Here is a 22,053-nt window from a genome sequence, read left to right as displayed (position 1 = left end):
TCCTGGCTGCTCCACATCCAATCCAGCTCTCTGCTGTGGCCTGGGAAAGCAGCAGAAGAAAGCCCAAGTCCTTGAGCCCCTGCACCCACATGGGCGACCCAGAAGAAGCTCCTGGCTCCTGACTTCAGATCAGCACAGCTCCAGCCATTGTGGCCAACTGGGGAGTGAATCAGCAGATGAGAGACCTCTCTCTCTCTCCCTCTCTCTCTCTCTCTCTCTCTGCCTCTGCTTCTCTCTCTGTGTAACGCTGACTTTCAAATAAATTAATTAATTAAAAAAGCACATCAATTACAAAGTAAATATCAAAACTAAGAAGAAACATGTGTATCTATCCTTTATAATTAAATAACTTACAAATTAATTAAAAAGTGGCTACTCAGTAAGGAACTATCAATAATATCTATGAAGAAAGTTCAGCCTCACTGGTAATCAAAGAAATATACAACAAAAAGCTCTTCTTTATTTTTTTTTTAAAGATTTAAAAAAAAAACTTTAAAGTTGAGAGAGAGAGAGAGATCTTCCATCCACTGGTTCACTCTCCAAATGGTTGCAACTGCTGGTGCTGGGCCAGGCTGAAGCCAAGAGCCAGGAGCTTCATCCGGGTCTCCCACATGGGTAGCAGGGGCCCAAGCACTTGGGCCATCTTCTGCTGCTTTCCCAGGCACATTAGCAGGGAGCTGGAACGGAAGTGGAGAAGCCGGGACTCAAACTGAAACCCATGTGGGATGCCTGGCACTGCAGGCAATGGCTTTACCGGCTATGCCCCAGCACTAGGCCCCCAAAAAGTTGTTTTAGACTTGAAAAATTGACAAGTATTTTCCAAATGATAACACACCAGACTTGTAAGAGTTCAGTAATCTACTGATGAGTATAAAATGATCAATCTTTCCCCTCCTATCTACCTAATTTGACTTTTTCTGATATATTACAAAGAAACAGTTAAGTATGGGCACATTGATTTAACCACAAGTATGTTCACTGTATCACTGGTAATGATAGGGAACACCTGGAAAAAAAATGTCCAAGAAAAGAGGATTGGTTCGATAACTTGTAGTACGTCGATAAAATGGGGTAGTCAAAATTATTACAGATGAAGAGCTGATAATATAGAAATATAGCCACAATGTAAATACAAAAAGGTAGTTTATAAAATGTTATAATCCATCTTACTGGTGAAGTCAAACACTCATACATGATCCAAAAGGCTATACACATGAATAGTAACAATGATCCTCTCAAAATTTTTTAATTTGGGCCAGCGCCGCGGCTCACTAGGCTAATCCTCCACCTTGTGGCGCCGGCACACCGGGTTCTAGTCCTGGTCGGGGCGCCGGATTCTGTCCCGCTTGCTCCTCTTCCAGTCCAGCTCTCTGCTGTGGCCCGGGAGTGCAGTGGAGGATGGCCCAAGTACTTGGGCCCTGCACCCGCATGGGAGACCAGGAGGAAGCACTTGGCTCCTGGCTTCGGATCAAGGCGGTGCGCCGGCTGTAGAGCACCGGCTGCAGTGGCCATTGCGGGGGGTGAACTAATGGAAAAAAGGAAGACCTTTCTCTCTGTCTCTCTCTCTCTCACTGTCCACTCTGCCTGTCCAAAAAAAAAATTTTTTTTAATTTGGAGAATTAAAATTTTTGTTTATGGGTCCAGTGCTGTGACATAGTGAGTAAAGCTGCCACCCCTGCAGTGTCGGCATCCCATATGGGTACCAGTTCATTTCCTGGCTGCTCCCCTTCTGATACAGCTCCCTTTAAATGAGCCTGGGAAAGCAGTGAAAGATGGCCCGAGTGCTTGGGCTCCTGCCACCCTTATGGAAGACCTGGATGAACCTCCTGGTCCTGAATTTGGCCTGGCCCAGCCCTGGCCATTGTAGTCATCTGGGGAGTGAACTAATGAATAGATCTCTCTCTCTCTCTCTCTCTCTCTCTCTCTCTTTTTATTTTTTGACAGGCAGAGTGGACAGTGAGAGAGAGAGACAGAGAGAAAGCTCTTCCTTTGCCGTTGGTTCACCCTCCAATGGCCGCCGCGGCCGGCGCGCTGCAGCTGGCACACCACGCTGATCCGATGGCAGGAGCCAGGTGCCTCTCCTGGTCTCCCATGTGGGTGAAGGGCCCAAGGACTTGGGCCATCCTCCACTGCACTCCCAGGCCACAGCAGAGAGCTGGACAGGAAGAGGAGCAACCGGGACAGAATCCGACGCCCCGACTGGGACTAGAACCCGGTGTGCCGGCGCCGCAAGGCGGAGGATTAGCCTAGTGAGCCGAGGCGCCGGCCTCTCTCTTTCAAATATAAATGAATAAATCTTTCCAAAAAAACATCAACCTAATCAATTTCACAATTGGTGGCTGGAAGGAAAGGCCATAATTGAACACAGAGGAGTATCAGTATCAGTGGAGGAAAGGGAGTAGTTTATCTCCACTTGTCTCACTTCAAGGTAAACAAGCTTCTGGGGACCAGTGCTGTGGTGCAGCGGGTAAAGCTGCCACCTGCAGCGCCGGCATCCCATATGGGCACTGGTTTGAGTCCTGGCTGCTCCATTTCTGATCAATCTCTCTGCTGTGGCCTGGGAAAGCAGTAGAAGATGGTCCAAGTCCTTGGGCTCCTGTACCCATGTGGGAGACCCAGAAGAAGCTCCTGGCTCCTGGCTTCAGATCAGCACAGCTCCAGTCGTTGTGGCCATTTGGGAAGTGAACCAGCAGATGGAAGGTCTCTCTCTCTCTGCCTCTGCCTCTCTGTAACTCTGTTTTTCAAATAAATAAATCTTTATAAAAAATAAAAAGCTTCTGTTACAGTAACATTCCTGGCTTCCTTCTGTCTCCTTACTTGCTCCACCCATGGAGGAAGCTGCAATTATTTCCTTAAGAGATTAGACACGATGAAATTTATGTTAAATCTAAATTTCAAGATAGGGACTTCTTAACCAGTTTAAAAACAATTTATCTGCCTGCCCATCCATCTCTGCATACCCAAGAACATACTCACAGGCACGAGCTACGTGCTTAATCAACACTTGCGCCTAGCTGATTCGGGAGCTCAGAAATCCAAAGACTTAGTTAAGTCCTCTGTTCTATGACTGCAAGCCCCCATGTATTTGCAAGAAAGGGGTCCAATAAGGAAGGCACAGAAACCCAAAACGTCCTTAAAAATCCATGTTGTAAGGAATCTGACTTCCCTCCATTTTGTGCCACAGAGAACTTCTGCTGGTTGAACAGAAAACCATGTCACACAGTTCTGCATGTCCCTTTGAGCACAGAGGGGACCTCTATTAAAATTCTTCACATCTTGCTTCAACCAGCTCAAATGTCATCTGCTTCCTAAACCTGCCCTCTTCACTAGCTGCAAATTACCTCTTACTCTTTTAAAGATTCTAAACCTTTTGGATTTTTTTTTAGGATTTATTTATTTGAAAGACAGAATGACAGAGAGAGAGGGGGCAGTGAGAGAGAGAGAGAGAGAGAGAGAATATCTTCCATCAACTGGTTCATTCCCCACATGCCTACAACAGCTGGGGCTGGGTCATGCTGAAGCCAGGAGCCCAGAATTCCATCCAGGTCTCCCATGTGGGTGGCAGGGAATCAAATATTTGGGCCACTATCTATTACTTTTCCAGGTGCATTAGCAGGGAGCTGGATCAGAGGCAGAGGATCCAGGATTCATTGGTACTCTGATACAGGATGCAGGCATCCCAAGTGGTGGCTTAACTACTCTACCACTACTCCTGCCCCTAAGTCCTTTGTTTCTACCACAATTATATATGATCTGATGTGTTGTCATGTATGTACAAGGTTTTTATTATACTGCATTACAAATTCTTTGAGAGCAACATCCAAGTTACTGATTTTTTTAAACATTTATTTCTTTAAGAGACAGAGAGAGAAGGTGACAAATACAATGCTCCCATCTGCTGGTTCACTCATCAAATGCCTGCAAAGGCTGGGGCAAGGCTAGGGCCAAAGCTAGGGGCTGGAACTCAAATTAGGTCTCCCATGTAGGTGGAAGGGACCCAAATTACTTGAGCCATCACTGCTGCCACTGCTGCCTCCCAGGGTGTGCACTATAGGAAGCTGGGGTCAGGAGTCAGATCTGGAAATCAAACTCAGGTACTCCAATGTGGAAGGCAGGCCTCTTAACCACTAAGCTAAAGTCTCGCTCCCAAGTCATTGATTTTTATATGAACCACAGTATCGACAGAGTCTTACAGTTCACTAGATGTATATAGAACTAAAACTCTAGAACATACCTAGGCTTAATAGCTTCCTTGGTCTTCACATCTTCATAATGTACTCAGCAGGCCTAATGTCCACCTTAGAGACTTAAGGAATAGTGCAGCAAACTTTAGCCCAATATATTTAATTTTTTTTTACTTCCACAGCTTTTAGTCTCATGTTTCTGATATAAAGGTGAGATATCACCCACCTGTGGAGTTAGCTTAATAAAACTCTCCAGAGCAGTGTTATCTAACAGAAATTTAAAAATTCAAGCAATATATGTAATTGTACATTTTCTAGATACCACACTAAGAGAAGTGAAAATAGGTTAAATTAATGCTATATTTTACTCAATCCAATATATTCAAAAATATTATAATTTCAACATGTAATCAATATAAATGATATTTTACAGTTTTATCATACTAAGTCTTTGAAATCCTGTGTGTACATTACATAGCTAGTATATCTCAGTTCATACCAGGTGCTAATCTGCTGTGAAAGCTAGTTACTTAATTTTTCTTTGCCTCAGTTTTCTCAATTTTAATAATAGTATTTACCTTATTCTCACAGAACTGTATTGAGGCTTAATAACATAATGTGTAAGGGGCTTAGAACAGTACCTGGCAAATTGTAAGGTCTTAATAAATATTAACTACCATTATCATCATCATTATCTCCCATTTATGAAAAAACTAAGCTAAAAAAACCAAGTGTACTTCCCAAGTTCATAAAGCAAATCAATGCTCATTCTACTCTCTGTCTTTAAAATAGTTGGCTATTAAACCAGGCAGGGCAGCTGGGAGCAATGGAAATTCATATTTTTTATCCATTTAAAATTCCAAAGTGCTAGCCAAATGGATTTGGGAGTGAGTCCAAAAAACAACATTCTTCAAAATGGTAGCTTAGAGAAATGCCATCCAGCTGTGTCATACTAACAGTCCTTTCAGCTTAGTACTTCTTCCAATCTCTGTCCCTATTTGCCATAATATTTTGGCTATGCAAATATGTAAAAAATTTATAACTTCTTATGCTTTACTCTGCATTATTTTGGATTACTGTTGGTCCTTTTTTTTCTGATGACAGGTAAAATCAAATATTCTTCCATAAATTTGCAAAATACTCAGCACCCAAGATCATCCAGTCTTTTGTCAAACACTCATATTTGGTTGTGCTACAAAGGAGACTGACTTAAATCAGAAAAGATACAGAAGTGATAGCCAAATTGAAGGGACAATGGTCTGATAATCAAGGAATCAAATTTCTGGCCTTGGGTCTATGAATAAATCATTACATGACCTTAGGCAGTCTACTGAAACTCCTGAGCTATAGCTTAGCTTAAGATAAGATCACATATCTTATTCATGACTAGGTATTAAAATATAAGAACTCAAAGAAAGCAGCAGCACCAGATCCAAAATCGTGGCCAGTAGGGGATAACAATGGAATGTGAAGAGATCCATAAATGTGGAATGAAAAACTTCCATAATATCTAGGTTCATGAAACTAATTCATGGCCTTGGCAAGGGTTTATTGTTCCTGACAGCCCTTCATATAAGGGGCCTTCAGAATTGAGATCGACTTTCCAGAAGCGTAGCTACTCAAACCATCCAAGATCACATTTAAAACAAAGATCTATCATCTGAACATTGATGAAAAAGGACAGGTTGGGGAAGACACTGTGGCACAGTAAGTTAAGCCCCTGCCTGTGGTGCCAGCACCCCATGTGGGTGCCAGTTCAAATCTTGGCTGCTCCACTTCAGATCCAGCTCTCTGCTAATGGCCTAGGAAAGCAGTGGAAGATGGCCCAAGTGCTTGGGCCCCTGCCACCTAGGTGGGAGACCTGGATGAAGTTCCTGGCTCCTGGCTTCAGATTGGTCAAGCCTGGGGGAGTGAACCAGCAGATGGAAGACCTCTTTCTCTCTCTCTCTCTCTCTCTCTCTCTCTCTCTGTAACTCTGCCTCTCAAATAAATAAATAAATCTTTTTAAAATGGAACTGATGGTAAAAGGAAAGGAGAAGGTGAGCATAATCAAAATCATAGATGTCATTAGGGAAAAGCAACCTGTGGACTAAAGTCTGCCACAAATGACCCTGAGCAGTACATTCAGATACCTGCAAAGCAAGAATCTAGAAAACTGACACCTGTTACTGCCTGGCATTTGTGTGTGGCAATTAATAACTTTCTACAGTTTTCATAACCAAAAGTGATCTAGGTAACCTGTAAAGAAAGGATTAACATTTCAGATATTCTAAAATATATATATATATATATAAAATAAAGATAAAAATCACAAGTCTTAGTATTCTTATTTTTCTCTCTTTTTAAATGGTCTGGCAACAAATTTCCCTTGGGAAAAATGGGCATTGGCAAAGTTTAGGGATAATTTATTTAAACAATCAAATGACTAAGACACCTAGAAAAGTAAATAAAAGTTTCATCTATCTCATATTTATGCTGGTATCATTGAATTCCAAGCAACTAACATATGCAGCTTTCAACTAGGTAGCAAGGCTATGAAATACAGGGAATTAGATAAGCACAAAGGACATCAATGACTATCTCCATGGATTTCCTGCCCTACCCCAATGTCCCCACATTCTAATAACCAAAAATATCTATAGCTCTAGCCAAATATCCCCATAAGGGAAAAATTGCCCCCAGCTGAGGACCACTACTATGGATCTTCTGCCATGGCCACCCTAAAGTCTTTTGGAACTGAGCTTATTCAGAGGCCTGCAATTTTCAGTGTCATTACTTATGACACATACTCATTAATACGACACACAATGATCAGTTCTCATTGGTAACCTATATTCTCAAAAGGCATACCTTTTCTAGTTACTTTGTATTTAACACACATATAGTGAATATACTTTAGCAAAATGACCCCTCATATTACAGAGCCTATCCATGTGTCTTTTTCAGAACCAAAACAATGTTTTCACCAAAATGGCTGATTTTAGTAGCCAATATTTAACATTAAGATTTGTTTTAGATCCCATGATATATCTCTTGAATGTTAACACCCTGGCTTTAATTTACTGATCAGAGTTTTCAATGTACTACCCTCTACCAGCCAACTCTCCCCCATTATGTGTCCACTCTTCCTGTTACCCACCAGACTGCTCACCTATTCTGGTTCCCAATGACTGGTTCTACACTCAATCATGCAGGGAGTACTAATGAGAGCTGATCAGACATAAAATAGAATCAATGAAACATATACAGAATAGCTGGTCTTTAATGCTACAGAGTCACAAAAAAAGAAATAAATGTAAGACATGAAAGAACCACAGGATAGTAAGAATAACAGAAAAAAAAAAAAAACACATGTCCATTGTCATTGAGCTAGCTCATCTGATATGGTGCTGGTGGAGCATGGAGTACGAGTATCTGATCACAGCTCTAGATGAAAACTAGTGTATACAGCTACATTTATAGACTTGGGACCTAACACCTGGAAGAAATGATGCCAATCTGATCGTGGTCAGGAGGAAGGTTGAAGGAGCAATTACAAGTTTTACTCTAGATACTTCTATAACATTTTCTGAAGATGAACATGCATATATTACTTCTATGATTTAAAAAATGTGGAAATGTCAGAAGAGTATATGTAATCTCGGAGGCAGAGTGTCCAAAAAGAAAAAAAAATGCAAAGAAATTGGTGCCACTAAATACGGACAAGGAGCAGAAGGAAGCAAAAGTAATAGAAAAGCAGTAGGAGAGTCAGGCAGAAAAGAGAAGTAGCCAAGGGAGGGGAGTTTCAAAAAGGAACTAGACAGCCAACAGAACCAAACATGGAAAAAGGGAGAGAAATAAGATGGCAGAACAGAATTTAAGTCTTAAAGGGGTCCTTAAAGATCTTAATCTTCTCCCTAAATCACACTACTCAATATTTGAGGCAACTGAGGCCCAGAAACGCTAAGTGGCTGGTTTGACAGGTACTGGGAGTGAAATAGCACAACAAAGGAAGACAAAAATGTGTTTATGGTCCCACGAGTGCGTCCAGTGGAGAGGAAAGGAAGACAACAGAAGCAAATAGGGAAAAATGGATTGGCCATACATGGAACACACAGGAAGAGATGGCGGAAGAGATGGGGCTGATGGCAGAAGCAGACAAAAAACATGGTCATTTTCCCCTGAGGCTTAATAATTTGTTTCCTTTTATGGGGGGTGGGGGGCAGGGGTTGTTGCATTAGGAGATCAGGGGAATCCCTCAGCCACAGTACCTGGATTTCCCCACAATTCTACCCTTGGCACCCTCCCCCTCTCTCAAAATTTACCATACCCAAGGCTCCATTTACCATCTCTATTCCAGCCCAGACCTGCTCCTAAACCCCAGGCCCAGGAGATACGTTCATTTCTACTTGGCTATCTGAGAGGCACCCAAACTGAAATCATCTTGTTCACCCACAGGGTGCAGGGCCCAATTACTTGCGTCATCCTCCATTGCACTCCCTGGCCACAGCAGAGAGCTGGCCTGGAAGAGGGGCAACCAGGACAGAATCCAGCGCCCCGACCGGGACTAGAACCCGGTGTGCCGGCGCCGCAAGGCGGAGGATTAGCCTAGTGAGCCGCGCCGGCCGGGAAGTCTTCAATCAGCCCAATTCACATCTATGCCACATGTAGCAGATAGACTGTAAGGCAACCCCTAATAATGCCCACCTCAAATACCCTTTTACTGAGTGTAGGTGGGAACTATGACTGGATTCCAGCCAGGAGAATATGTATGACAAGCATAATGGGCTATCCATTCAGTGACTAAGGGTATGTGTGTCTATATCATCCATATATATGTGATTCCTCCCTACTATTATGAGAGAGAGACTTTATTCCTTGCTGCCTTGAAGGAGCAAACTGCTATGATATGAACTGCCTTCAGAGAGAGCCACATGGGAGAGAACGTCACACAGCCCCTAAGATCTGAGGGCCTCAGTCCTATAACCACAAAATTGAATTCTACCAACAACCATATAAACTTGGAAAAGAATCCTGAGATGAGACCACAGGCCCAGTCAATACTTGCCTGCAGCCTGTGAGACCTTGAGCAGAAGACCCAGCTGAGCTAGGAGACTCCTGAACCACAGAAACTGAAATAATAAATGCATGTTATTTTGAACAAGTAGGCTTATGGTAATTTATTATGTAGTTACAGAAAATTAATACACCAAGCAATATTTTATTAATTGCATGGATATGATATTTATGAAATACATATGATAATAGTGCTAAAACTAACAAAATAAATAAGAAATAAAAAACTACATTAATGTTTAAGTAAAGATATAGAAGTATTCTTTAAAAAATTGGAAGAGTGCTCACCTCAGCAGCACACATATTAAAATTGGAAAGACACAAAGAAGATTAGCATGGCCTTTTCATAAGGGTGAAATGCACATTTGTGAAACACTTCATATTTTTTAATTAATTGAGAGAGAGAGAGATAGAACTTCAGACACTTGGAAAAAGAAGTGGCCTTGGGTTCATTAAGAGCTCATAGTATGACTTAGTTATAAAAAACCCACTACTACTTGAGACCATATTAACAGAGTATAACACACAAAAATCTCATTGCAGATGAGACTGGTCAAAGCAAATCAACAAGTTAATCAGTATCCCTATTTAAAGTGCCAGGAGAAATAAAGGGAAATAAGTGATGTTCTTGTTTCTCAAATATCTTCCATTCTATCTGGGGAGCTGAGATAAGCATACCAAAAATTTAAATCATAATAAAGAGTTTAAATAACAATTTAAGACAACCATAGACAAGATGTTATAAAGCCAACTTTATAATTCACCTGGCAACTAGTTAAAGGCTATGATAACAGAAAGCAGGAATCCAGAAGAGGGAGATAATATGTCATTGTTAATTTTACAATTTTTTACAATATGATATGAAAGTGAGTGCTTTCAACACTAGGATTCAATTTCATGTTACTGAGCATGAATACTCAAATTTCAAAACTGTGGAGGTTAAAAACTTTTCAGAAAATCTGTGCTAGTTTCTGGCCTTTTGTAATGACAGGTAACATCACATTTTACAAGTGAGTAAAATTGGGCCAAGAAGTGTTAAATAATTTGTTCATGGTTACAAGTCAGTAAGTGAACTTATTGCAAGCAGACTTTCTCTTAATCTAGTAGGCTAAGAAAATATTATGTTCACTTTCTAGATCGCAGTGACTTCCTTTGGTTATCATATTTTCACTAAAATAATTTGAAATCTTGCATCATGTTTCCACTTCTTCTCCCTCCAAAGCTGACCACTAGTCAAACTCTGTCATTTCTTCCTCTGTGATATCTCTCACACACATCCCTTCCTTTAAATCCCCAAAGTCAACATCTCACATGTATGACCTTATAATGTTCCATCTGAACTTTTTTCAGCTATCTCTCAACTCATCTCCCCCATTCCAGTCTCTCCTTCCATCTGTCCTACATAGCTCTAACTGTGACAGATTTCTGCACAAAGCCCTTGGATTGCACCCCATCGTGTACAGAATGAAGTTCAGATCTCTTAGTTTTACAGCCAGAGAAGGATTCAAGTTCCAACATCACCATGTCCTAGTGCTTTAAAGTGTGGTGGGGTGTCTTATTTTTCTCATGTATTAAATGGAAATAATACCAACTGCCTCATAAGTCCTGGTTTTCCTGTGTCAATCTCTGTTTATGCCTACTCAATTTAATCAGCACTCCACTGTCAAAAGTATCCTGGTTTTGACAATAAATCATTTGGTCAACAAAGGATTATTACAAAGATTTAATGAGACAATGCATATAAATCTAATAAGCTTCATGTGTCATTTGCTTTTCTTGTTCCCTCAAATGAATCTGATAGTTTGCTGGTTAAAATCATATCTCTAACAGCTCCAACTATAGAATAATCCAGGCACACTACCTGTTCTACCTCCAATGCCACCTCTTCACCTTCATCTAACTCCTGTGGTATTCCATAATGTTCTTTGGACATGTCTCTAACACTAGCTTGGGTCATGGTTAGTTGTGCATAGATTTGAACTACCTCAGAGACTAGCCTTTGGAAGCACAGTGTCTATTTTTGAGTCTTCTTAGTCTTACAACATGATACCTAGGAATGTCTTCCACACTGAAGATACTCACTTAATTACATAAGTTTGGAAAGAATACAGAATGCTGGCCACAGAATTATTTTACTTCTTTGCAGGCTATTTATTCAAGCCTTTTGCTTTCATACTCCTTTGAAATCATTTCACTTGCTCATTGGGATCACAAGAGTACACAACAATTCTAATAGAAATTTCCCTCTTTCACAAGTGCTCACCACCCTGATTGTTTTGAGGTGGCGGTAGATGATCGGAGGAATACAGGCTAATAGCACAGGTTCTAGAACCAGGATCTAACAAAATAACTGTATGATCTTGGAATAGTCCTCAACTACTTTAGGCCTCAGCTCCTACCTCCTGTATGGTCACTGTGAAAAATAAATAAACAAAACAATGTAAAGGACTGAAAGAAACACATTGTAAGTAGTCAATAAATGATAGTTAATATTATTTGTTCTCTTCTCTTTTTCGACCTTAGTCAAATCAGAATACTGTGGAATGAAAAATCTTAGCCATATACTCTCTTAAAGGGCAGTCACGTACAGGTTCTCAGCACACACAAAATCCAGCCCACTCACAGCTCAGGGTCTTTTCTGTTTTTCTAGGATGTCTGGTTTCTCCTCTCAATTCCTCCATCTTTCATGTCATGTCTAAGCTGGGGCCATTTCTAAAGAGCTTCTGCAAGGATCTTCCCTCCAGGTTCTCTATGCATAATTCCAAATCACACTCCAAGGAGCTCCTAGTGTTCTTTGTTTCCCACAGCCAGAAAAAGCTCTCAAAAGTTGCACTATTCATGGTGCCAGTCTTTCTATTCCCATCTAAGCTTGAAATCATTTCGCCTTTCTCTGGTCTCACAATTGTTCCATCACTCCAATCATTCCCACTTGCCTTGATTCTACACATTTCTCTCTTTTTTTTTTAATTTTTGACAGGCAGAGTGGACAGTGAGAGAGAGAGACAGAGAGAAAGGTCTTCCTTTGCCATTGGTTCACCCTCCAGTGGCCGCCGCGGCCGGCGCGCTGCGGCCAGCGCACCGCGCTGATCCGATGGCAGGAGCCAGGTACTTACCCTGGTCTCCCATGGGGTGCAGGGCCCAAGCACTTGCGCCATCCTCCACTGCACTCCCTGGCCACAGCAGAGAGCTGGCCTGGAAGAGGGGCACCGGGACAGAACCGGCGCACCGACTGGGACTAGAACCCGGTGTGCCGGCGCCGCAAGGCGGAGGATTAGCCTAGTGAGCCATGGTGCCGGCCCCACATTTCTCTCTTAATATCCTAGAGTATAACTTATCTTGCCTCTTAATCCATTGTTAAGCTTTCTACCTTCTATCTCCTGGATATTATTTCAAATATTAGAGAACTGGGGTCGGTTGACATAGGGTAGTGAGTCTCATCTCTGAGTGCCCCACAATGGGTCAAAGAAATCTTCATTATAACAAATCAAGAAGACCTTCAGGAAATAGGTATTTGGTCTACCAGTTAAGATGCCTGTCAAAGATGCCAGTGTCCTACATCAGAGTACTTCAGTTTGATTCCCAGATCCAGCTCCTGACTCCAGCTTCCTACTGTTGCAGATCCTGGGGGGCAGTGGTGATGAAGTGATTGGGTTCCTGCCAACCACATGGGAGATGAGTTCCCAGCTCCTAGCTTTGGCTGGACCCAGCTTTGCCATTGCAGGCATTTGGGGAGTAATCCAGCAGAAGAGAGAGTCAGTATCTGTATCTCTCTCTCTCTCTCTCTCTCTCTCTCTCCCCCTCTCCCTCTCCCTCTTTTCCCCCCTCCCTCCCTCCATTCCTCCCTCTCTCCATTTCTCCCTCCCTCCTTCCCTCTCTCCCTCTCTCCTTCTCAAATTAAAAAATGTAAAGGACATTCAGCCATTCCTCTGACTTCTTGTATTATAGGTAAAAGCTCTATTTTGGGGGAGTGGGCTAAAATGCACTTGAAGAATTTGAAGACTTAATTTAACCAAAACTATGTAATGTAAATAGTAGGCAACTTAAATCTTCTGTACTTCAAACGTAAGACTGTACCTACATTTTTCCTCAGGCCCTTAAGCAAAAAGCTCAAGAAATGGTAGCCCAACAGTAGAATAAATATGATTGATACCAATTAATTGAATATGTCAAAATAACTAGCAGAGGGGATTTTGAATGCTGCCAACACAAAGAAATGCTAAGTGTTTGAGGTGACAGATATGCCAATTACCCTATTTTGATCATTATACAGTATATACATGTATGAAAATGTCCCACTGCACCCCATAAATATGTACAGCTATTATGTGTCAATTTTTTTAATTTAAAAAGGAATTGTAGCCTAGCATTGACTTACAACAGTTAAACAAGTTGAACAAGAACAACAGCTATTATTTCAGACACTGAGACAATTTTTAAATTGTGTTGTAGAATACAATTACTATAGTATTTAGTCTTTAGGTATTAAAACTAATAACATAATTATAATTGTTTCATCAAAATACTATTAAAATCACAATGCTTACCCAATTTAATCTTATTTATTTTCTTAGCATTGAATTTTAACAAAGTAACATTCTCCTCTAAGCCCTCCAGTCATGATGATTCCCTGGTAGCTTTTAGAGGCCTTTGGTTTTCTCAGACTCAGCCTCGTGTGCTTTAGACCTGACTCTCACCTCTACGACTATTAAGACAGCACTTTAGCCAGCATTGTGGTGTAGCAGGTAAAGCCACCAGCTGCAACTCTAGCATCCCATATGGGTGCCAGTTCATGTCCAGGCTGCTCCACTTCCAATAAAGCTCCCTGCTAATGCCTTTGGAAAGCAGCAGAGAATGGCCTAAGTATTTGGGCCCCTGCCACCCACAGGGGACACCCAGATGAAGCTCCCAGCTCCTGGCTTTGGCCTGGCCAGGCCCTGGCCATCTGGAGAGTGAACCAGAAGATGGAAGATCCCTTTCTCTCCCTCCCCTCCCCCAACTCTGACTTTCAAATAAAATACATAAATCTTAAAAAAGAGAGAGAGAGAGAGAGAGAACACTTCAAAAAACTCATGGGTGGCAAGGATCTAGTCTAGCAGTTAGAATGCCTGCATCAGAGAGCTTGGATTCAATGATCGCCTCTGGCTCCTGACTTCTAGCTTCCTGCTAATGCAAATCCTGGGAGGCAGTGATGAGGGCTCAAGTGATTGGGTTCCTGCCATTCATGTGAGAGACCCGGATTGAATTCTCAGGTCTGGCTTTCGTCTCCCACCCACTGAGGACATTTTAGAAGTGAATCAGCAGATCAGAGCTTGCTCTCTATGTCTGCATGTCTGTCTCTCTGCCTCTCAAATAAATAACTTATTTAAAGTTCATGGAAAATGGAATCAAAAAATAAGTTTGGGAGTGAGCATTTAGCCTATCAGTTAAGAAGTCTGCATGACAAATTGGAATGCTTGGGTTCAATTCCCAGCTCCAGCTCTTGACTCCGGCTGCTTGCCAAGGCAGAAGGCACACCTTGGGAGATAGTGGTGGTGGTTCAAATAATTGGGTTTCTGCAACCCACTTGGGAGACCTGGATGGTGTTCTGGCTCCAAGAGGGAACTAGCAGACGGGAGCCCTCTCTGTCTCTGTCTCTGTCTCTGTCTCTATCTCAAATAAATAAAATGAATAATAAAGAAAGCTTCATAGAAAATGCATACTATCAAAAATATAAAAAATCATCCTTGCACCAACATAAATCTATGTTTTAATTGTTTTCCATGAACTTTTTGAACTGCTTTCATTAACATTTTGTTTCTTGGTATCAATAAATAGTATCAAGGAAAGAATCTAGGAGTATGGCTTTTATTTAAATTGTATTACTTCAAGGTATTATAAGTATTGTAAATAAGTCAACACAATAGAGATGTATCAAGTGAAAATTTAAAACCCTAGCCTTGCCAAGGTAACTGAGCACTGTTTCTTAAGCATCATTCCAGAAATTTTCTGAGCATATGTAAGCATACACAGGTACAAGCCCTTATATCTATTCTATAAAACCTCCTTTCTTTCTGTTAAACAAATGGGGTCCTATAATATATACCATTCTGTACCTCTTTTTCTACTTAAAAATGTATCTTGGACATCCTTCCCTGTCACTACATATAGATCAACTTTATTGCTTCTAATGAAATGGGCAGCATTCCACACTGCATATATGCCATAATTCATATAATCAGTCTCTCATGCTAGACATTAAGATCATCAATAATGAAAAGATAGTATCAATGAGGCAACCACCATACCTGTAACAAATGATCACTGGGCACTTCCTCTTCAGAACAGATTCACTAGGACAAATGGTATTAACAGTTTATACTTTGATAAGGACTTCCAAGCTGTCCCTGCAATGGACTGTACCAATTTATACTCTCACCAAACAGTGTAGAGAGGTGGGCTTTAAAGTCAGTCATGAAGTCTGAAGTTTCTGCAGCTCAAACAGGGAACCAGACACTTAACACAAAAATAGCAAACCACTGATCATTTTGTTATATACTTTGACAGCTGAGAAAACCAAGTACCACAACTGTGGCAGCCACACACTGCTGTAATGAGCCTTGCCATCATCCAAATGCAAATTCAAAGGGTTCTGTCCCTCAGTATTAATCCAGCTCTTAAATCATGAATTCCTTAGACTCAAAGATTTAGTGAATAAATTTAGGATGAAAGAGCAACACTACCCATAATCATCTCTCACACCAGAAGTGCTACATAATGGTGTGATACAACGTAGTTTCCACTCACCCATAATTAGTTAAAAGCATTGGCAATGGATACACACTTTGAAGGAGTAAGAACTGGGTATACCAGCACATTCATGTCATAGGATGATCTAATGGAGATACTGAGCTTGTTTAATGGAGAATTAGCAGGGGTGGGGGTGGGTTTCCTAGTGACATTGAACATCTATAAGCATCACTGCATAGCATCTAATGAATCACTTCTAGAATAATATTTGTCTAAGATGTTTTATTTTTAAGATCTATTTTGAAAGGCAGAGTTACAGCCAGAGAGGGAGAGACAAAGATCTTCCATTCACAAGTTCACTCCCCAAATCTATGCAACTCTGTGGACAGGCTGAAGCCAGAAGCTACTTCCGGTCTCCCACATGGGTGCAGGGGCCCAAGCACTTGGGACGTCCTCCACTGCTTTTCCCAGGTGCACTAGCAGGGAGCTAGATCAGAAGTGGAGCAGCTATGACTTGAACCAGTGTCCATATGGGATGCCAGCACTGCAGATGGTGGCTTAACCCACTGTGCCACAGTACCAGCCCCAATGTTTTATATTCTGCAGAGTCCCTTAGCATAGCTCATCTCATTTCCTCAGGTAGTAAGGAAAGGCAGTCACTACTTATTAAACAAAGATCCAACGAGCACATACTACTCAATGGGCACTGTCTGCCAGGTCCCTGGTATGTGAAGATGAATGAGACACTCCCTGCTCATTTGCTGGCCACCCTGCCCTGCCCAACCTATCTGCAAGGCTTCCACATTACCAAGTTAGGACACTTGGTGACATGGCCTACAAGGCCCTGTGTGACCTGCCCCTAGCCCATTCTTCCTGTTTCATCCTGTGCCCATTTATACCTCATTCACTACGGTCCAGTCACAAGGGACCACGCTAGGAAAGAACCCAACTTCTTTCCAGCTCAGGGTTTCCACTTCATTTCCTCCACCTGAGATACCCTTACCCCAACTCTGCCTGGTTAACACCTAGCCATTTTTCAAGTCTCAGATAAACATGTCACTTCTACCCAGATCCGTCTTGCCCCTATATGTTATGCCTCATCTATTATTCTTTTTCACAGGACTTCACTATCCAAGCACTCCCAACAATTTATAAGGAAATATGGCTGTATCTGTTTGTGCTCCAACACCCTCACAAGGCTGCAGAGCTTAGGAGTGCAGGGATCACAACTTTGTGTTTGCTGCTCTAACCCCAGCACCCACCAACACAGTGCCTGGTGTACAGAAGCTGTGAGAACAACAGCACTGTACAAATTTAGCCAATGCCCTTCAGGGCTATAAAACAGAGGAGGAAACAGAAAGGATTTTACCAGAGGGAAGGGGTGATTTTAGGAAAAGCTGATGGCTGAAAAGTAAATACAAGGGGCCAGCATTGTGGCATAGTGGATTAAGCCTCCACCTGCAATGCCAGAATCCCATATGGACACTGGTTCATGCCCTGGCTGCTCCACTTCAGATCCAGCTCCCTGCTAATGTTCCTAGGAAAGCAGCAGAGTATAGCCCAATTATTTGGGACCCTACACCCACGTGGAAGACCTGAAAGAAGCTATCAGCTCCAGGCTTTGGCCTGGCCATCATGGTCATCTGGGGAGTGAACCAGGAGATGGAAGATTCTTTCTCTCTCTCTCTCCCCTCCTCCCCCTCTTCCCTCTCCCTCTCTGTAACTCCACTTTCAAATAAATAAATCTTTTTTTAAAAAAGGCAAGTACAAAAGCATTTCCAAAAGTGTGTGGGGAAATGGAATTAAAATGCAAGCTTATTTTGATACAAGGGGTCTCCAAACAGTTCACAGAAAATGCATATTATGAAAAAAGTATGCATGTATTTCAACATTTTTGCACCAAAATAAAATTACCTCTTAATTCCATTTTCCACAAATGTTTTGAAGGCCCCTCATAGGTATTTCCCAAGGATGTCACCTACTAAAATGATCTGGGCCACCAAGGGCAAGCTGGCAGGTAGTAGACAGCAGGGAATGTATGGTGCCTTTCAGAACTGGGGCTTTCATATCTACATACATGTCAATACACTTAGTTAATACAATGAAATGTAAGATGAAGAAGCTCTGTGTTATCATTTGTCATCAGGCCACAGAACCCAAGGAAAATACATCTTTGGCAGAGTTGGGAATTTCAATGGCAGAGACTCCCCTGCCCACCTGCCACTCACCAGTCTCAAACTAAATCAGAAAGATCATGATTTCAATCTGGGAATATTCAGTGCTGAGTTACAGGCAGTCATCGGTCATGCCATATAAAAAGGAGAGTGATGGAAGAACCAGAAGAGTTGGTATAGATGGCACCAAGAGATTCTCTACTTCTCAACACTCCTTTGGCCAGAAGATGTTCATGATGCAATGTGGTGTGCTTATCTTGGGGAGTGGCAGTAGGCAGAAGAAAAGAAAAAGTCAGTGCTCAAAGTATCTCACATGCCTGGAATATTAGTCAGCTTTTTGTTACTTTAACTAAGTAAGATTCCCAAGAGGAGATTCTTAGGAGGGAAAAGGTTTATCTTGGCTTGTAGTTTGGAGGTTCACGGTTCAGATTCAGGTAGCCCCATCAGTCTGGCATCTGGTGGAGGCTGGCCATGGTGGAGTGGGTATGGAGAAACAATCACGTGGTAAGCCAGGAAGCAGAGAGAAGTGAGACTGAACTTGGCCTAAATAACCAACCTTCTCATCAGAACTCACTTCTGAGGGCAGGCCCACAATAACCTAAAGACCTCCCACTAAACCCACCTATCAGGCCATCTTCATTAGATCAAGTCTCTAAACCTAATCCATCAGCTCTCAACATTAAGACCAGAGTTTAAACATATGCAGAAGTCTGAGGAGCCAAGTCATACTCCATCCATAACATCTGATAATATCTATTTCATCTCTGTCCTGGATTTATTTCACATTGCTCTAAGTTGTAATTTCTGTGTTTCTGTATGCTCCCCATATAAGTAGTTGGGCAAGAAGAAATCCTAAATAAATACAAGAAAATATCACCTAATTCCAGAATGGTATAGGATTGAAAAGCATCAAAACGTGACATTACTAAGGTAGTTAGCTCATACTATTAAGTCCTCAGCAGCTCCTTTGGTCTGACAACAGATTAGACCAAGGGTGTAACAGAAGGTAGGAAGAATTAGAAAAAGAATCTGACATTTGTTGCCACCAACAGTGAAATGTTTTAGTCCCGCCTCCCTCCACCACTGCCACACAGAAGTTTTACATGAAACAGGAAGCTCTGAATCATAATTCTGGTTAAGACATAAGAACCTAGGATTTATTTCAAAAATGCTAACAAAGTGACAAGAAGTAAAAATAATAATCCCAGAAGTCCCAACGAAAGAACAGTTCTTTGAGAAAAAAAAAAAGAAGCTGAACTTTTCACAGTAGCAATAAAGCAGAGTAGGCAAAGATCAGTATTTAGCGGAAAATTATAAAATACCCAAGCCTTGGAGAGGCAATGCAATACAGTAGGGTTAAAGAGGGAGACAGAATGACAGCAAAAGAACAGGCTAGGCTACACTGATTGTCAGGAGCACTGGGCTCTAGTTCTGGCACTCGGTACCATGTGACAGCTGGGTGGCCCAGAAGACGTCTCACTATACCTCAGTTTCTTCTTTGCAAGCTTACAGATTTCAACAGATCACTTTCTCGCCAGTTTAAAGTCAACTCTTTCATAGCATAGTTCATTTTTTGTTGTTTTATGCCCCAATAAAAATACAGTCAGAGCAGCAACAGTGAGCCAGGCATTTTCATGACTATCTTCTTCTCATTTAAAAGCCTGTGAGGTAAATATTTGCACATCTGTTTGCATATTATAATAGGAAGGGCCAGCATTTGCCAGTGCTTCACAAGTGCCAGGCTGTGTTCAAAGGGCTACATATATGTGTAGTAACTTGTCACCTCCTCCAGATTATTACTAACCTCATTTCACAGGTGAAGAGGGTGAGGTACAAAAGAGATTAAGTAAGTTGCCCACGGTCACATGGCCAGTAGTGACGGAGCCAAGACACAGACCCAGCTTGTCAGTCTCTAGAGACCACATTTACACTTGGCTCTGGATGACACAATTGATGCTTTTGGAGTTAGGTAAATTTCCTGCCAAATGGCAGAGCTGGGTTCGGATCCAGATGCATCAAATTCCAAACACTGTGCATCTCCCACAGTCGTGTGCTTGGGAAAGAACTGTTGCCTCTTAGAGACTTTCTAAACTACTGCTTTTATTTATCCCCTACTTAATGTTTTCCATCAGAATCCATCTCCCACCTATTCCCACACCCTCCAAAGTAGTTGTGGAAAGGCAATAGATGAAGAAACACAATGAACTCATTTCTTTTCTTCTTAATTTTTTTTAAAAAGTTCACTTATGCATTTATTTAACACAGAACTCATTCTTGAGTACTTGCCATAGGGGAGGCACTGCCTGACTCAGAAAAGGTGAATGGCTGTGCTTCCTTAGGTATTAGCAGTGACTATACATATGTATGGGCTACAGTGCAACATTTCAACATATGTATACAGTGTATACTGATCAAAACAGGGCAATCAACATTTCTTCTTCTTTGATTCTTACTTTATCATTGCAGATTTAGAGCTTCCTTCTTCTATTTGCTCATGCAAAGTACACTAGGTTATTGCAAACTTGTAGTCTCCCCCCATGCTGTGTAACAGTAACAACTTATTCCTTCTATGTAACTCTGTTTCGGTTTCTGTTATCCAGGCTCTCTCTATCCAACCCCAAACCCCACTCAACCTCTAGTATCATCAGCATTCTGTGTTCAGATTGAGTTTTGTTACTTTCTTTAAGCTGCTACCCATGAGGGAGAACATGAGGTATCTTTCCATGTTTGGCTTATTTTACTTGACACAAGAGCCTTCCAATTCCACAGTTCTGCTTCTTTACTCTTCCTACTTTCCTCTGAGAGTCATACAGGTACCAACGTTTGGGTCAGCAGTCGGACCCATATGGGTTTTTTTTTTTAAAGTGGTTGTGGTTCAATTATCTACTGGAGTGTTTATAAAAACATGGTGATACGCTTTTTAAAAAAATCTACATTTCCTTGGGATGTGAAGCCAGCAGGCCAGTTTCACATTGCAACTCTATATTTTATTACCAATTTTCATCTGCCTTATTGTCACATGTACCCTGACATAACTCATCTCATCTTATTATATAACCTCTATGATACAGTGTATAACCTCTATGATGCAGTGTATTTTCCCATTTTTTGCACAATCTCCTTGTCCCCACTTTCAATTCCAGGACACCTGTTTGGGATCAACAGGAAAGACAGGCAAAAATTACAAGTTCTGGAGGAAATATGAATAGCAAAGAACCTTCTCAACCCAAACTTTCAGAGGCTGGGTTTCTTTTGTTGATTGGTTTTCATTTATTTTTAAATATCAGTTTTTAATTTTTTTTTAAATTCACTTGAGAAAGAGAAAGAAACATTGCTCCCACCTACTGGTTCAGTCTCCAGGTCTACATTAGTAAGATGCTGGAGGGAGGAGCCAGAGATAGGCATCACACCCAGGTACTGGATTTTTTAAAATATTTATTTATTTATTTGAAAGGAAGAGTTACAGAGAGGCAGAGGCAGAGGCAGAGGCAGACAGAGAGAGAGAGAGAGAGAGAGAGAGAGAGGCCTTCCGTCCTCTGGCTCACTTTCCAGATGGCCACAATGGCTAGAGCTGTGCCGGTCCAAAGCCAGGAGACAGGAGCTTCCTCCTGGTCTTCCACGTGGGTGCAGGGGCCCAAGGACTTGGGCCATCTTCCACTGCTTTCCCAGGCCACAGCAGAGAGCTGAGTTGGAAGTGAAGCAGCCAGGTCTCGAACCAGCGCCCATATGGGATGCCAGCACTGCAGGCGGAGGCTTTACCTGCTATGCCATAGTGCTGGCCCCTGTGATATCTTTTTTTAAGATTTCATTTATTTTTATTTGAGAGGTAGAGTTACAGACAGTGAGACAGAGAGACAGAGAGAAAGGTCTTCCATCCATTGGTTCACTCCCCAAATGGCTGCAACAGTCAGAGC

The 22,053-nt window shown here is 41.8% G+C and overlaps 1 protein-coding gene and 1 non-coding gene across 2 annotated transcripts in view; one reads left to right on the top strand and one right to left on the bottom strand.

Moving 5' to 3' along the window:
• The window catches only part of CLCN5 (chloride voltage-gated channel 5), a 176,531-nt gene that overhangs the window by 143,676 nt on the left and 10,802 nt on the right, over positions 1-22,053 (bottom strand). The window lies entirely within an intron of this gene.
• Positions 9,520-9,626, top strand: LOC127485009 (U6 spliceosomal RNA). Its single transcript, XR_007912218.1, has one exon. It is a non-coding gene; the product is annotated as a U6 spliceosomal RNA (small nuclear RNA).

The sequence above is a fragment of the Oryctolagus cuniculus genome, chromosome X, assembly GCF_964237555.1.
Source record: "Oryctolagus cuniculus chromosome X, mOryCun1.1, whole genome shotgun sequence".
Taxonomy (NCBI): Eukaryota; Metazoa; Chordata; class Mammalia; order Lagomorpha; family Leporidae; genus Oryctolagus; species Oryctolagus cuniculus.
The sequence above is the reverse complement of the archived record's forward strand: the minus strand, read 5'-3'. Positions and strand labels throughout refer to the sequence as shown.